A 10,527-nucleotide genomic window follows, 5' to 3' on the forward strand; every position below is an offset into this window, starting at 1 on the left:
GCCCCCAAATCACAACTCCCAAACGCTCTCATCTCCTTCCTAAACTTCTGATCCAGCTAGCCCTGTCATCCTATCATGTTGTCATTTTATTTTGGGCTCATAGTTACTAGCTAAAGTAGGGATGGCCAACCGATGATTATTTGTTTACCCGATGGGGATGAGGATGGTAAAAGACTTGCCCATGACAGTTAGTGGGGATGGGATGGAGAAAATTTTCCCTGGACGGGGATGGTTATGGTTAAGCAGTAACCAGTCTGTCCTTGTTACCATATTGATGTATGTATGAGTGTCTTCGATTGATTGTACGGTGTTTTGAAAAAAAAAAAGACAGAGGACACCTCACTCCCAGTCATCGTCCCCTCAAAAGAATAATAATAAAAAATACTAAAGTAAAAAAATAAATTCCTGGGCATCGGAATCCCTGCACTGCGCTACTGATCCTTCCACGCCGCCTCCCCTGCGCTACTGATCCTTCCACGCCGCCTCTCAGTAACGGCATCAATGGCGGCACGGCGGTGATCCTGCGGCGGCGGCAATAGCATTGCGACGGTGACGACGACGTCAACGATACCCGTGGTATGTTGCTCCACTTTCGTGCCCGCAGCGAATCAGGGGAGCGAATTCGAACCCCGATCTTGATTGGCCAATCGAAATTAGGGTTCAATGGTGGTTTGAATGCTCTGGTCCAATATCGATCCAGTTTTTCCTTGGTCGATGTTGTTGATGAATGAGCAAATCAATTTCTTGTTTGGCAGATTCAGACGCTGTAGTTGACTAGTTCCCAGTAAGGGCCCTTTCCATTACAGACAGCTCGCTTCAGAGTTTGAATATGGACATGGCATTACCGATTGTGAATGCCACAGCCGCAGTGCTTGCTCGTGTTACATCTGCATTCAACGCCCCTCTAGCCCGTGCGGTCGTCTTCGGGGTTCACATTGATGGTAAGACCTGCTGCCCATCAACTAAGAACTTACTGTTGGATGACGGTAACGTTTTGGGGGTAATGGTATGTTTCAGGACACTTGGTTGTGGAAGGGCTTCTTATTGCAGTCATACTGTTTCAGCTTTCCAGGAAGAGCTACAAACCACCAAAGAAGCCACTTAGTGAAAAGGTGGAGGGCTTTTCTGCTCATTGCTCTCTCTTTGTTCATGTTAGGAAGTACTGATTTTGTTCATTACTTCATGAATTTTCTTGTGAACCTTTACATTTAAACTCTGCAGGAGATTGATGAGCTATGTGATGAATGGGAGCCAGAGCCTCTATGTCCTTCAATCAAGCAGGGGGCCTGAACAGACACGCCAGTGTTGGAGAGGTTTGTGTGATGACCTGATTTCTAATGGTATATAGTCCCCCACCTTGTGAACTACTCACAGTGACCCGAATAGACACACCAATTTGATACTTCAATTCAGTAGTCGATGCAGTGATGTTGGAATATTAGAACTCTATGTTGTTTCTAGCTGAAGTAGATTTAGTTTTTTCAGATCAATTTTAGTTGTTGTTTCCGAAGAGTTTTTTTATCACTATCGCAGGGACTTACGATATTATCAGTGGTCGAAATCATGGGGCAATTCTTGCTAGAATTACAATGTGAAAAGGCATGAAAACATGATTTCTATGTTAAAATCTGTAATGTAAAACTTTGCTTAGTTTAAAGAACTGCAGAGCATTGTGAACACTTGCAGTATAATTTTAACTCCCTTGCTGCCTAAATCCCTCTAGATTTCAAACTCCTAGGGCGGAAACTCTGTACAATTTATTTTGTCATTGATTTAAATATGCCTAATAAAAAGAATTGATATATCTAATAAAAAAATACTTAATTGATGATGCCAGATGGTGTCTTACTAGCATTATCTCAACAAGCATGTAAGTTCATTTAGTTATCACTTATCGGTGATATTTCTGCGCCTATGTTACACTAATAATGGACATTAACTTCATGAGTTAAATGTTTTCTATATCTGCTCTAGTGTGTATGTTAGAATGCCTTTTGCTTTAAACTTTTAGGAATAACTCCAAACTCCCAATCACAGCATTATTTTTTCTGAAGCAATTTCCATTTATTAGAGTATTCCTCTGTTGTCATCTGCATAAGTTGCTATTTATGTATGTGCAAATGATATTTAATTTGTTTGAGTGATGCTCATTCTATAGTTCTAGATTTATGGAATATGAAACATAGGCAAATATACCACTTGAGCAAGTTATCATTACAGGATATCTACGGTTGCTGGGCATATATAGTTTGTCCTGAGCTCTGCTGTTCAGAATTAACACCTATTCTGTTTTTCTATTCTACAGTGCTGCTGGACCACATACAACAATTGATGGGAAAGAAGTTGTGAACTTTGCATCAGCAAACTACCTCGGTTTAATTGGCAACGAGAAAATTCTTGTAAGGCAGAACTCTATTGTTTGACAGCATTCTCAACAGTTGTATTCTTCTGGAATATCTGATCAAAGTTAGTGAACTGTAGGATTCTTGTGTTGGTTCGCTGGAGAAATATGGTGTCGGATCATGTGGTCCACGTGGCTTTTATGGAACAATTGGTCTGTATGTTGTCTCTTCACAGTATTTTACTGGTATTGCAAATATAGCCGACCTTATCTTCTACATGCGGAACACATGCAGATATACACCTTGACTGTGAGGCAAAAATAGCTACTTTCCTGGGAACTCCAGATTCCATTCTCTATTCATATGGGATTTCAACAATATTCAGTGTGATACCTGCCTTTTGTAAGAAAGGAGACATCATAGTCGCGTAAGTTAACCATCCTTTTCTCCTAATAATATATGAAATATCAAGTTTGAGGGAGACAGAAAGTTGCTATGGTGCTTTATGTTTGACAGCTTTCATGAACATCTGTAATGTTTGCGGAAATATTTCTTGCTTGGTACATTGATGACACACTTGATTGACTTATGTGGAAGTTATGAATTTCTTTAGCTCATAAGCTTGACCAAAGTTGTTGGCTCTTTGTTTCGCTGTTGATCGGTCCCAGTCTTCTTCATGCCATTAACTATATCTGGCTCTTTGCACTAAATAGCACTTTCCTCTCTTAAGCTGACTCGAGTATTTTATGTGGATTGCAGTGATGAGGGTGTTCACTGGGCAGTGCAAAATGGTCTCCATCTATCAAGAAGTACGGTTGTTTATTTTAAGCACAATGATATGGCTTCACTCGCGAGCACTTTGGAAAAACTTACACATGGGAATAGACGTACTGAAAAGATGAGACGCTACATTGTTGTAGAATCTATTTACCAGGTGACGTGCCTTTTGTGATTGGCTTATGTTAGACTAGTGAAGGGGCTCTCCTTATTTGTTATTGAACAAATTTTCCACATAAAATATCTCTTCTGCTTGTAGAATGTAACAAACCCATGTATGTATACCTAAGGTGATAAAATCCCTCTTACTGTTGTGGTGACTGCAGAATTCTGGTCAAATAGCTCCCTTGGATGAGATTGTCAATTTGAAGGAGAAATATCGGTTCCGTGTTATTCTTGAGGAGAGTCATTCTTTTGGTGTGCTTGGCAAGTCTGGACGCGGCCTTGCCGAACAATATGGAGTTCCAGTGAGTGTTTGGTATCTATGCCTAGTGTTTTAAAAATATTTGTCTGCAACACCTAAGTAGTGTAAATGAAAAGATGGATGGTATAGGGCACAAGGGCAGGCACCAGTTAATTTACGAAGTCTGTCATACTGACTAGTTTTAGCCACATTCTTCTGCACCATGGTCTTCCTAGTGGTGAAAAGTTATTGCATGTGCAGGTTGACAAAATTGATATCATCACTGCTGGAATGGGAAATGCATTAGCTACTGATGGTGGCTTCTGCACAGTAAGTGTGAGGGTTGTTGATCATCAGGTAGATGCAAATACCAGATCCACGGAATATCAGTTGAGATAGACTGAAATTGAGCTGTTAAATGTTTCGGGCTTTGAATAATTAAGGAGCTACATTATTGCAGCGTCTAAGCAGTGCTGGCTATGTCTTCTCTGCCTCTTTGCCACCCTATCTTGCCAGTGCTGCGGTCTCTGCTGTAAACTACCTGGAGGAGAACCCATCAGTTCTTGCAAACCTAAGGAGCAACGTTGCTCTTCTGCATAAAGGTAAATATGATTCTTTATTTCTCTGACCAGAATAGACTTATTTGAGATTTTTCGTGTGGTTCATGGAGATACATAGATCTATCCATGTGAATGCAAATACTGTTGCCTGTGTAGCATAAATTGCGGATCTTGTGTGTTTTCTTTGTAAGCTAGAATGGCATGAGTACTAGTTGTGGAAGTATATGTGCTACTCATGAAACAGTAAGGCGTGCCGTAGGAAGATGTGATTGCTAGTTAACTGGTAGAATCTAGGGTTCTACCAGGACGGGGGCGTAGATTGTAGGGGTGGAAGTGCTGCGAGCGAGAGGGAGAGAGGCGGCGCGGGCGGCAGGGCGCCGTCGCGGGCGCGTGGAAAGGCGGCGGCTAGGGTTTGGGGCGGCGCGGACAGGAGAAGGCCGACTCCTCTGGGAGTCGGCAATAATGATATTGATTATTGCTTGATCGATATAGTCTATTACAACTTGTATTTATAAGAGAATTGCAAAACCCTAATCTGCTAACCGGGCTAAGCCCCTAACTAGGATCGGCCGGTTGGGCCGGTGGCCCCTCCGGCGATAGACCAGGCCGGTCATAACATCTCTCCCCGCTCGCGCAAACGACTCGTCCTCGAGCCGGTAGTCCGGATAATCGTCGGAACGCCTCGCGTGGCTCCCAAGTCGCCTCTTCCTCGGAAAGGCCCTCCCACTGCACCAACAAGTGCCACACATCACGACGGCGCTGAGCGCGGAGCACCTTGGCCGGGCTGGGCAGCAGACGACCCTCGGCCGTCGGCGGAAGTGGTGGAGTGGCCACCGGCTGGGCACCGCGATAGGGCTTCAGAAGTCCCACGTGGAAGACGTCGTGAATGCGGGCCCCTTCCGGCAACTGAAGTCTGTACGCCATGGTCCCAATCCGCTCGACGATGACGAAGGGTCCCGCATAGCGCGGACCAAGTTTGCGCTTGGCACGCGGGTCGAGGGACTGGTGAGAGCGGTGCAACAGGCGAAGCCACACCCAGTCACCCACTGCGTACTCAACGTCGCGGTGACGGCCGTCATAGTAGTGCTTGGCGACCTGTTGAGCTTGGACAAGACGCTGCCGCACCTCGGCCAACATCTCGTCGCAGGCGCGGATGAGCTCACCAGCCGCCTCCGTCCGCGTCGTCGCTGGATCCACCGATAGAATAGGTGGTGGTGGCCGACCGTAGACCACCTCGAATGGTGTAGCACGCAGGGCGGAGTGGTAGGAGGTGTTGTAGCAGTACTTCGCCCATGCAAGCCAATCCACCCAAGCGCGAGGACGATCGCCTGTAACACAGCGCAAGTACATGGCGATCACCTTATTGACCACCTCGGACTGGCCGTCCGTCTGAGGGTGGAACGCTGTGCTGAACCGGAGTTGGACCCCGGCCATGCGGAAGAGGTCCCGCCACACGTGCCCGTGAACACCGGATCCCGGTCACAGACGATGGACGAGGGAAACCCGTGTAGGCGGACGATACCGTCGAAGAAGGCGCGGGCCACGGACGATGCCGTGTAGGGATGGCCAAGCGCGATGAAGTGGGCGTACTTGGAGAAGCGGTCAACCACCGTGAGGATGACCGACTTGCCGCCCACCTTCGGAAGTCCCTCGATGAAGTCCATGCAGATGTCGGCCCACACCTGCGAAGGAACGTCAAGCGGCTGCAAGACGCCGGCCGGGCGCAAAGTCTCCGTCTTGTTGCGCCGGCACGTCTCACACGAACGCACCCAATCTCGGACCATGGCCCGATCGCCGGGGATGTAGAAGTCCGCGCGCGGACGGCGGAGGGTCTTCCGGACACCCTCATGACCCGCGGAATGCGCTAAGAGCAGCACTCGGTGGCGGAGGTCATCGTGGTCGGGAACGAACACGCGGCGCCCGTGGAGGAGAAGGCCGTCGGTGACACGCCAGGGGTCGTCCAGCTCGCCCGCGTCGAGCTGCTGCCGCAGATGCTGGGCGTCCGACGCAGACACAGTCGCCTGGCGGATGCGGTCGAAGAGGGCGAAGGAGGGCCCCGAGCGGATGCATAGCAGGCGTCCCTCCAAGACTCCCGTAGTAGCGTCGGAATCGGCGTCGCGGCGGGACAAGGCGTCGGCCACCGTATTGAGGCGCCCCGGACGGTACTCCACCGTGTAGTCAAAGCCAAACAACTTGCTGATCCACTGGTGCTGGGGCACCGTCGACAGCCGCTGGTCCAAGAGGAACTTAAGGCTGTAGTGGTCCGTACGTACGCGGAACGAGCGCCCCGGAGGTAGGGACGCCGGTGGCGGACGGCCCGAACCAAGCCAATGAGTTCCTCGCTCGTACGCCGCAAGCTTGAGGTGGCGTGCAACAAACGGCCGGGCCGAAGTAGGCGAGCGGCCCGTCACCCTCGGTGAAGGACGGCGCCGAACCCCGCCCGGAGGCGTCGCGAGCCGACGATGAACGGCTTGTCGAAGTCCGGCATCCGGAGGACGGGGCCCGTCGTCGTGGCCCCTTGAGGGCCTTGAAAGCAGCGGTAGCCTCGTCATCCCAAGCGAAGGCCTCATGCCGCAACAGGCGCGTGAGTGGCGAGGCGATGAGGCCAAAATCCCGGATGAACTTCCGGTAGTAGCCGGCGAGGCCCAGGAACCCGCGGAGGGCGCGTGGGGGACGCGACGTCGGCCAAGCGGCGACAGCCGCCACCTTGTCCGCATCCATGGCCACCCCGTCGGCGGAGATGACGTGACCGAGATAGGCCACCGAGGTCGTCGCAAACGAGCACTTCGAGCGCTTGAGGTGAAGTTGATGCGCTCGAAGCTCGTTGAAGACGATGGCGACATGCTGCAGGTGCTCCGCCCATGATGCGCTGTAGATCAAAATATCATCGAAAAAAACCAGCACAAAACGGCGTAGGTATGGGCGAAGGACATCATTCATCAGGGCCTGGAAGGTCGCGGGCGCGTTGGTGAGGCCGAAAGGCATCACCACGAACTCGAAGTGGCCATGGTGTGTCCGGAACGCCGTCTTGGCGATGTCCTCCGGGTGCATGCGCACTCGATGATAGCTCGAGCGGAGGTCGAGCTTGGTGAAGAACCGCGCGCCGTGGAGCTCGTCAAACAGCTCGTCGACCACCGGGATCGGGAACTTGTCCTTGAGCGTGAGGGCGTTGAGGGCGCGGTAGTCGATGCGAGAGCGCCACGTGCCATCCGCCTTGCGCACCAACAAGACCGGCGCGGAGAACGGGGACGTGGAGATCCCGATGATGCCCGCCGCCAACATGAGCGCGCACCGGCGCTCCAGCCTCGTCCTTCGCAGCTCGGGGGTAGCGGTATGGGCGCACCGCCACCGGCGCCGACCCCGGAGCAGGTGGATGCGATGGTCACACGCTCGTGGGGGCGGCGAGCCCTCGCGGCTCCTCGAAGATGTCGCCGTGCTGCTGCGCAGAGGTGCGTCAGGAGGGGGTGCTCGGCGTCGTCGGCCCCGGAGACGAGCTGCAGCTGCGGTGCGGGAGAGGTGGCCCCGAGGCCCTCCCAGCGAATCTGGCGTCCCTGGCGCCAGAAGGTCATCGTCAGGGCGTCGAAGTCCCAAAGGATGGGCCCGAGCGTCCGCAGAAAGTCCACGCCAAGGATGAAGTCGAAGCAGCCCAAGTCGATGCCGGCGCACGTGATGACGAAGTGCTCGTCGCCGATGGTGAGGGGAACGTGCTGGACCACCCCATGGCAGTGGAGGCGGTCACCGTTGGCCACGGTCACGCGGAGGGTATCCCCCCTGTCGGCTGTAGCGCGAGGCGGCGCATAGTGGCGGCGGGAAGAAAGTTATGCGTAGACCCCGTGTCCAGTAGCGCCACCAGAGGCTCGCCCTGAATAGTGACCGGAAGCAGCATCGTCCGCTCGTGGCGGATGCCGGCGAGCGCGTGTAGAGACACGACAAAGGCCGTGGCAGCCGCGTCGGTCGGCCCGGCCGTCTCGGGCGCCGCGGCAACCGGCCCGGTCGTCGGGTCGCCCTCCTCCACGTCGACGGTCTCCAGGTAGAAGAGGCGAGGGCACACGTGACCGGGTGTGTATGGGTCGTCGCAGTTGAAGCAGAGTCCCAGGCGGCGGCGTTCGAGCTGCTCCGCCGGGGTGAGGCGGCGGAACGTGCGTGTAGCCGCGGGGACGGGCCCGGTCGGTCCAAGTGGGGCGGGGCGGTTGGCAGCCGCGGTCGTAGGAGGAGGCCGGACGGCGCGGGTGCCGCGGGCCAGGGGCGCCTGCTGAACCGCCTGGGCGCGACGCTCATAAGCGCGCGCGTAGTGCATCGCCGTCTGGAGGTCCTGCGGGGCCTGTAGCTCGACATCCACGCGGATGTGGTCCGGGAGGCCGCCAATGAAGAGCTCGGCGCGCTGTTGGCCTGTCACGCCGGGCGCATGGCATGCGAGGGCCTGGAAGCGGTCGGTGAAGTCCTCGCACCGTGGCGGTGAACGCCAAACGCCCAAGTTCCGCCAAGCGGCCGCCGCGGATTGGAGGGCCGAAGCGGAGAAGGCGAGAGCTCACGGAACCGGTCCCATGGAGGCATGCCACCCTCGTCCCGGCTCCGGGGAGTAGTACCATGTCCGGGGCGGCGCCGCGGAGGTGGTACGAGGCGAGCCACGTCCGGTCCGAAGCCGTGGTACGCCGTCCCCGAAGAACCGCTCGCACCGGTTGAGCCGGCTGAGGGGGTCCTCGACGCCATCATACGTGGCGAATTCCAGCTTGGCGTAGCGTGGGGGAGCGAGGCCGGTGGCGCCCTGGGCGGGGTACTCCGCGCGACCAGCGGAAGGCTCGGCGAAGCGTGCGTGCGGCGGGTCCGGGAAAGATGGGCGCGGAGGGTCCCCGGCGGTGGTGTAGACGGGGGAAGGCGCCGGTGCGGCCGAGTAGACGGGCGGGGGCTCCGTCGCGGTCACCCACGCCGGAAGTCGGGAGGGTGACGGCGGAAACTGGACCCGCTGGATGGGCACGCCCTGGGGCAGCGGGGCGGGGCCCGCGCTGGGGGCCGACTGCCATGTCGCCCACGGCGGCGGCGGCGGTGAGGACGGGGGCGGAGCAGGCGCGCCCTGGCCGGTTAGGGCTGCCGGCGCGGCCGGGTAGGCGGCGAGGGGCGGGGTGGTCATCCCCTGCGTACCGATGAGGTACAGGCGGATGCCCTGGACGGCGAGGTCGCGGATGGCCGTCGAGAGCTCTTGCTGCGAGAGGAGGGGGGCGGCGCCGACGACATCTGCCAGGGGCGCCGCGTCGCCCGTGGAGGTCGGCGGCAGGTGCGCGGCGGCGGAGGAGGCCGGCGGCGTCTCGGAGGCGGCGGTGGTGGTGGCGGTGGGTTGGCCCCAAGACATGATCGGAACTGAGGTCTCTGATACCAAATTGGTAGAATCTAGGGTTCTACCAGGACGGGGGCGTAGATTGTAGGGGTGGAAGTGCTGTGAGCGAGAGGGAGAGAGGCGGCGCCGGCGGCAGGGCGCCGTCGCGGGCGCGTGGAAAGGCGGCGGCTAGGGTTTGGGGCGGCGCGGCGCGGACAGGAGAAGGCCGACTCCTCTGGGAGTCGGCAATAATGATATTGATTATTGCTTGATCGATATAGTCTATTACAACTTGTATTTATAAGAGAATTGCAAAACCCTAATCTGCTAACTAGGCTAAGCCCCTAACTAGGACTGGCCGGTTGGGCCAGTCGCCCCCTCCGGCGATAGACCAGGCCGGTCATAACATTAACTGTCCTGGCCACCAACTTGACATCTTTTACGTGCTTGATCTGCAGAACTATCAAATACCCCAGGGCTCGAAATTTCTAGCCATGTTCTGTCGCCTATCGTCTTCCTTAAACTGAAGAAATCGACAGGTTCTCTGACCACCGACCTAGGTCTTCTTCAAACCGTTGCCGAGCAGGTAAGTTTGAATGGAACCTACAAGATTATGAACTGCAGTTCGCATGGATTTTCACTAGCAGATACTCACACATCCTTTCATCGACAGGTCTTGAAGGAAGATTCAGTTTTTATTGTGGCATCCAAGAGGTCAAATGTAGACAGATGCAAACTTCCTGTGGGAATCCGCCTATTCGTGTCAGCTGGTCATAACGAATCAGATATATCAAGGGTGTGTTTATCCTTGAAGAGGGTTTCAGCGTCTGTTCTTTCAGGTTACACATGACCCAGAACGAGCTCGGTCCTTTCCTATGTGCAGGGTGCTCTCTAGGCTGTGTGTTTTGGTGAATATACATAACCTATACATTTCTAGATCTGATGAGTTAATCCTGTTGTGTTCATATCGACAACACTTCAATTTTTGTAAAACAGTGATATGTTAGTGTGCTGTACATTTGACCCGCTTCGAGGTGATAGTAAGCTAGGCAGTTCCTCGAGCTTGTACACTCTGTATCTCTGTATCATAGTGGGTCCACTTACCATTTGTTTCTCCCAAAATACAGCGCTTTT

At 54.2% G+C, this 10,527-nt stretch overlaps 1 pseudogene; it reads left to right on the forward strand.

Moving 5' to 3' along the window:
- The first annotated feature begins 556 nt into the window (after window positions 1-556).
- LOC124663338 lies at window positions 557-10,243 on the forward strand (annotated as a pseudogene).
- The last annotated feature ends 284 nt before the right edge of the window (window positions 10,244-10,527 follow it).

The sequence above is a fragment of the Lolium rigidum genome, chromosome 6 (assembly GCF_022539505.1).
Source record: "Lolium rigidum isolate FL_2022 chromosome 6, APGP_CSIRO_Lrig_0.1, whole genome shotgun sequence".
In the NCBI taxonomy this organism is placed as follows: domain Eukaryota; kingdom Viridiplantae; phylum Streptophyta; class Magnoliopsida; order Poales; family Poaceae; genus Lolium; species Lolium rigidum.